Source organism: Sapajus apella, unplaced genomic scaffold (assembly GCF_009761245.1).
Source record: "Sapajus apella isolate SASKATOON/1434 unplaced genomic scaffold, GSC_monkey_1.0 scaffold55, whole genome shotgun sequence".
Classification (NCBI taxonomy): domain Eukaryota; kingdom Metazoa; phylum Chordata; class Mammalia; order Primates; family Cebidae; genus Sapajus; species Sapajus apella.
In genome coordinates this window covers 15,073,787-15,079,980 of record NW_022436995.1, presented here as the reverse complement: position 1 = coordinate 15,079,980, position 6,194 = coordinate 15,073,787, and the positions used below count along the sequence as shown (strand labels likewise).

Sequence of the window (6,194 nt, the reverse complement as noted above, 5' to 3'; positions counted from 1 at the left end):
ATCTCCTGACCTCATGATCCGCCCACCTCAGCCTCCCAAAGTGCTGGGATTACAGGCGTGAGCCACCGTGCCCCGCCTGGATTCTCTTTTCTCTTCCACTGGTTAATTTGTCTATGCCCAGGCCAACATTGCCTTGATGCTCTTGTGGTGTCTTTATAGTGGCTTCTGAGATCTAGTAAGCCAAGATCTAGTACACCCTTAGCGCACCTCTTCCTACATTTATTTGCTATTTACGAGTACTTTATTCTTTCCAAACAAATTATGAGATAATTTAATCCAATTAAAAATAAACCTGCTGGATACTATGACAGTTGCATAGTTCAACAGACTGAATCATGAAGAGATGTATACTATCTGTCTGATGTATCTGGGGTGGTTGGGGAAGAAACACATGTTGGGATTGTATTGGAATCTTTTTCTTTTCTTTTCTTTTCCTTTGCCCCAGCTGCTGGGATAAAATAGGAATTTTATCAATTGTATGTAAATTTGTAGAGCTGTACTTTTTGTGATAGTGTCTTGATATTCACAAAAGAAACAATGAAGGTCATACAATGCTTGCTCATTATTCAGATCTTGATTCATTTATTTCCCCAACACACATATTTGAGCACCTACTATAGGCTAGGCACTATTCTAGATGCTGGGGGTTCAACTGGGAACTAAGTTCCTGCTTTTTTGAAAAAGCCCAAACTTTAGTAGGGGCAGACAGGTAATAAACAAATATAAACACACACACACAGAGATATATGTGTAAATAAATATGTAATATGTCAGATGGTATTAAATACTATGGCAAAAACTAAATCCAGTTAAAGGTGATATAGCATGCTAGGAGGAGGGCTGTTTTTTATTTAGCGCAAAAGCTGATGTGGTGATATTTGAGCACAGATATGAAGGACATGAAGGATTCATCCGTGCGTTCCAGAGGTGGGAGTGTGCTTGGTGTGTTCTGCCGGCAGAGGAAGAGCAGGCAGCCCAGCATGGCTACAGCAGGGTGAGAATCGGGGAGAGGGGCAGGAGGTGGAGGCAGAAAGGTAGCTGGGAGGTGCTGTACCAGGTAGAGCCATGGAGACCACTGCGAGTACTGTGGCTAAATATCAGGGAGAAGGGAAATTATCCTGAATCTGGAGCAGAGGAGTGACATGGTCTGATGAAGCTCTTAATGAATCATTCCGATGGACAGGAGTGGAAGCAGGGAGGCCAGTTAGGACTCTGGCTTTGTCTTGCCTGAGATGAGGATGGCTGGGAGGAGGGTGGGGGCGAGGGGGTGAGGGATGGGGGATTCTGATCTGCCTGGCTCACGTGCCACCACAGACCACCAGAGGGCGCTACACATACGTCCTTGGTGAGGCTGAGCTGTGACAGCCAGTCCTTCCCTCACCCTCCCCAAATGACAGGTTGTAATACCTCCTTGTACACTAACCACTCCGCCCGTTTTGCTACTAGAATTTAGATTCTGTTCTAGACTATGGCGTGCCCAGCCTCAAAAGATGAACCACGGTAGGACAAGCACCACCTGAGTGTCCGCGGTTGCGGTCATCTATCTAATGTCAGTCTTCCTTTGTTTCTCCTATCTCTCCATCAACCTCTCCTGCACACTGACCTGCATCAACTGGTGCATTAATGTAGTCTGGGAAAACAGCTTTGCTGAATGTGACTGGGAGTTCCTTTCTTTGCCATTATTTCTAATGGGAACACTGCCTTTTAAAGCCTATAGTGCTGAATGAAAAGAATGTTTTTAGACTGGGTGAGGTGGCTCATGCCTGCAATCCCAGCAATTTGGGAGGCTGAGGCAGGTGGATTGCTTGAGCCTGGGAGCTCAAGACCAGTCTAGGAAACATAGCAAGACATCATCTCTATAAAAAATACAAAAATTAGCCGGCGTGATGGTATGCACCTGTAGTCCCAGCTATTCAGGAAGCTGAAGTGGGAGGGTCACTTGAGCCCAGGAAGTTCAGGTAGCAGTGAGCCAAGATTGCACCACTGCACTTCAGCCTAAGTAACAGAACAAGACCCTGTCTCCACAAAAATACAAAAATTAGCCGGGCATGATGGCGGGTGCCTGTAATCCCAGCTACTTGTGAGGCTGAGGTGGAAGAATCGCTTGAACCCGGGAGGTGGAGGTTGCAGTGAGCCAAGATCATGTCACTGCACTGCAGCCTGGGCGACAGAGCAAGACTCTGTCTCAAAAAAGAAAAAAAAGATACCCACACGTGGCTAGTGTCTGCTGTATTGGAAAGGGCAGGTTTACAGTGTGTGGAAGAATGTCTTATCATCTCCCCAGTATTCACGCTTCTCTCTTTCATTATAGAACTTCTCCTCCAAGTTTAACAATGCACATGAATATGCAGCTTGAGGCACCATTTCCCAACCTCACTCAGTTAGGTGTGGCCATATGTGTTTGTTTTCTAGTGCAGTGTGACAAGTGACCACAGACATAGCAACTTAAAACAACACCCACTTATTATCTCAGAACTTTGTAGGTCAGAAGTCTGGGCTTGGCCGGGTTCTCTGCTCCGGGTCCCACAAGGCTGAAAGCAAGGTGTCCAAGGGCTGGGCTCTTGTCTGGAGGCTCTGGGGAAGAACCTACTTCTAGACTCATTTGGGTTGGCAGAATCCAGTTCCTTGTGGCTGTAGATCTGAGGTCCTGGTTCCCACCTGGCTGTGAGCAACGGGAGCTACTCTTTGCTCCCAGAGGCTGCTGGGATACTTCATGGGGTCCCTACATCTTCTCTTTTTTTTTTTTTTTTTTTTTGGACAGAATCTCACTCTGTTGCCCAGGCTAGAGTGCAGTGGTGCTATCGTGGTTCACTGCAACCTCTGCCTCCTGGGTCCAGGCGATTCTCCTGTCTCAGCCTCCCAAGTAGCTGGGATTACAGGCGTGCACCACCGCAGCCAGCTAATTTTTGTATTTCTAGTAGAGATGAGGTTTCATCATGTTGGCCAGGCTGGTCTTGAACTCCTGACTTCAGGTGATCTGCCCTCCTTGGGATTATAGGTGTGAGCCACTGCACCTGGCTGGTCCCCTATGTCTTCTTACCAGCCTTGGTGCAGTGTCTTTCTCGTGCCTGGAATCTCTCTGATGGTTAGTTTTAGGTGTCAACTTGACTGGATTAAGGAAAACCTAGAAACCTACTAAAGCATTATTTTGAGTGTCTCTGGGAAGATGTTTCCAGAGGAAATTAGTGTGTGAGTCTCAGTGGACTGGGTGGGGGACATCTGCCTGCAATGTGGGTGGGCACCATTCAATCTGTTGGGGGCCTGGAGAGAACAAAACCTGGGGGAAAATTTCGTATGTGCTGATCTACCTGCTGGAGCTGCGATACGCTCTTCCTCTCCTGTCCTAGGATAAGTAACTCCAGACTTCTCAGCCTTTGGATTACAGGACTTACGTCGGTGGCCCCCCTCCCTGAGATCTCAGGCCTTTGGGCTTGACCTGAGAGTTACACCCTTGGCCTCCCTGGTTCTGAGGCCTTCAGACTTGAATTGAGCCACGCTACCAGCATCCCAGGGGCTCCGGCTTGCATATGGCTCATTGTGGGACTTCTCGGCTGCCATAATCACAGAAGCCAATTCCTCTAATGAATCTCCTCTCAGCCGGGTGCACTGGCTCACATTTTTTTGTTTCCCAGTGCATGTAAAAGTTATGGTTACACTATAGTGCAGTAGTCTATTACGTGTGCAATAGAATTCATCATGTCTAAAAAAACAAGGTACACACCTTCATTAAAAATACTTTTAATGAAGTATTTTTAAATACTGGGTGTGGTGGCTCATGCCTGTAATTTTGGCACTTTGGGAGGCAGACACAAGAGAATCAGTTGAGCCCAGGAGTTCAAGACCAGCCTGGGCAACCTAGTGAGACCCTGTCTCTTAAAAAAAATGATCTATCTATCTATCTATCAATCATCTGTGTATGTATGTATGTATGTATGTATGTATGTAAGTATCTACCTATCTATCTACTATCCATCCATCCATCCATCCTTCCTATTGGTTCTGCCTCTCTGAAGAATCCTAATACGCTCCCTTTCTTCCCCTTCTGCCCAGCAGCCAGAAACACTATGATTTTCAAGGGCTTGTGATTAGATTACGCCACATGGATAATCCTTTTGCTTTATAACAGAACATAATCACAAGAGTGAGATCTTGTTGATTTCTACCTACCCCCGAAGAGGAAGAAAGGGATTATACCAGGGCAAGGATTGTAGGGAGAATTCTTAGAATTCTGCCTACTATGCCATGTGATTAAATTCTAGTCAAAAAGTTAACAGCAACTCTGTTCTTCCAGTTGCTCAGGTCAAAATACGGGGGGCCACCTTGGCCTCTCACTTCTCACACTTCACTGGTTAGTCAGCAAGTTCTGTCAGCTCTGCCTGAAAAACACACTCAGCATTCAAGCACTTCCCACGCCCTTCTACTTTGTGATGCTGGGCAGGTCACCATAATCCCTCATGTGGATTAGTGTAACTTCCCAGCTGGCTTTTCTCCTCAGCATTCTGTTCTTTTTTTTTTTTTAGATGGAGTTTTGCTGATGCCCAGGCTGGAGTGCAGTGGCGTGATCTCAGCTCACCGCAACTTCCGCCTCCTGGGTTCAAGTGATTCTCTTGCCTCAGCCTCCCGAGTAGCTGGGATTACAGGCATGTGCCACCACGCCCGGCTAATTTTGTATTTTTAGTAGGGATGGGGTTCCTCCATGTTGGTCAGGCTGGTCTCGAACTCCTGACCTCAGGTGATCTGACTGCTTCTGCCTCCCAAAGTGCTGGGATTACAGTCATGAGCCACCACACCTGGCACATTCTGTTCTTAATATAACAACCAGAGTGATCCTGATACAGCATATGCCAAACTATGTCCCTTAGCACTGTTCAGTGGGTCTCTATCTCATAATAAAGACCAGAATCCTTAATATGGACCACACGATCCTACTTTGGTCTCCGTATTAGGTTTGTGACCTCAAAATCCTATCACTCTTCTGACGGGGTGTGGTGGTTCATACCTGTAATCTCAGCACTTTGGGAGGCCAAGGTGGGCGGATCACTTGAGGTCAGGAGTTCAAGACCAGCCTGTCCAACCGGCAAAACCCCGCCTCTACTAAAAATACAAAAATTAGCTGGCATGGTGGCACACATCTGTAATCCCAGAAATTTGGGAGGCCGAGATGGGCAGATCACTTGAGGTCGGGAGTTCAAGACCAGCCTGGCCAACATAGTGAAACCCCCATCTTCACCAAAAATACAAAAACTAACTGGGCGTGGTGGTGTGTCCCCCTCAGGAGGCCAAGGCACGAGAATCGCTTGAACCTGGGAGGTGGAGGTTGCAGTAACCTGAGATTGAGCCACTGCACTCTAGCCTGGGTAACAGAGTGAGACTCAATTTCAAAAAAAAAAAAAAAAAAATCCTATTACTCTTCACCTCCTTCTCTTCACTGTAGCCCGTAGCCTCACAGGACTCCTTGCTGTTCCTTAAACATGTCAAAAAGTGCTTTAGGGCTTTGGTACTTGTTATTCTCTAGAAAGTTCTTTGGTACTTGTTATTGCCTAGAAAGTTCTTCCCCAAGATATCTTCATGGCTAGCTCTCATTTTCTTCATGTCTTAATTCAAAAGTCACCTTGCAGGCAGGCAAGGTGGAGCATGCCTGTAATCCCAGTGCTTTGGGATGCTGAGGTGGGAAGACTGCTTGAGGCCAAGAGTTCGAGACCAGCCTAGGGAACATAGTGAGACCTTTTTTGCCTCTACAAAAAAAAAAAAAAATAGCTAGCTTGGTGGCATATTCCTGTAGTCTCAGATACTTGGGAGGAGTCTGAGGTTGCAGTGAGCTATGATCATGCCACTGCACTCCAGCTTAGGTGACAGAATGAGATCCTATCTCTAAAAAAAAATAAAAATAGGCTGGGTGAGGTGGCTCACGCCTGTAATCCCAGCACTTTGGGAGGCCGATGTGGACAGATCACAAGGTCAGGAGTTCAAGACCAGCCTGGCCAATATGGTGAAACCCCGAGCCTACTAAATATACAAAAAAAAAAAATTAGCAGGATGTTGTGGTGCATGCCTGTGATCCTAGCTTCTTGGGGGCGCTTAGGTAGGAGAGTCAACTGAACCTGGGAGGCAGAGGTTGCAATGAGCTGAGATCACGACACTGCACTCTAGCCTGGACAACAGAGCAAAATTCAGTCTCACGGGAAAAAAAAAAA

At 46.7% G+C, this 6,194-nt stretch overlaps 1 non-coding gene across 1 annotated transcript; it reads left to right on the top strand.

Annotated features, from left to right (window-relative positions):
• Positions 1-299: 299 nt before the first annotated feature.
• Positions 300-369, top strand: LOC116527747. Its single transcript, XR_004258709.1, has one exon. It is a non-coding gene; the product is annotated as a small nucleolar RNA SNORD77 (small nucleolar RNA).
• The last annotated feature ends 5,825 nt before the right edge of the window (positions 370-6,194 follow it).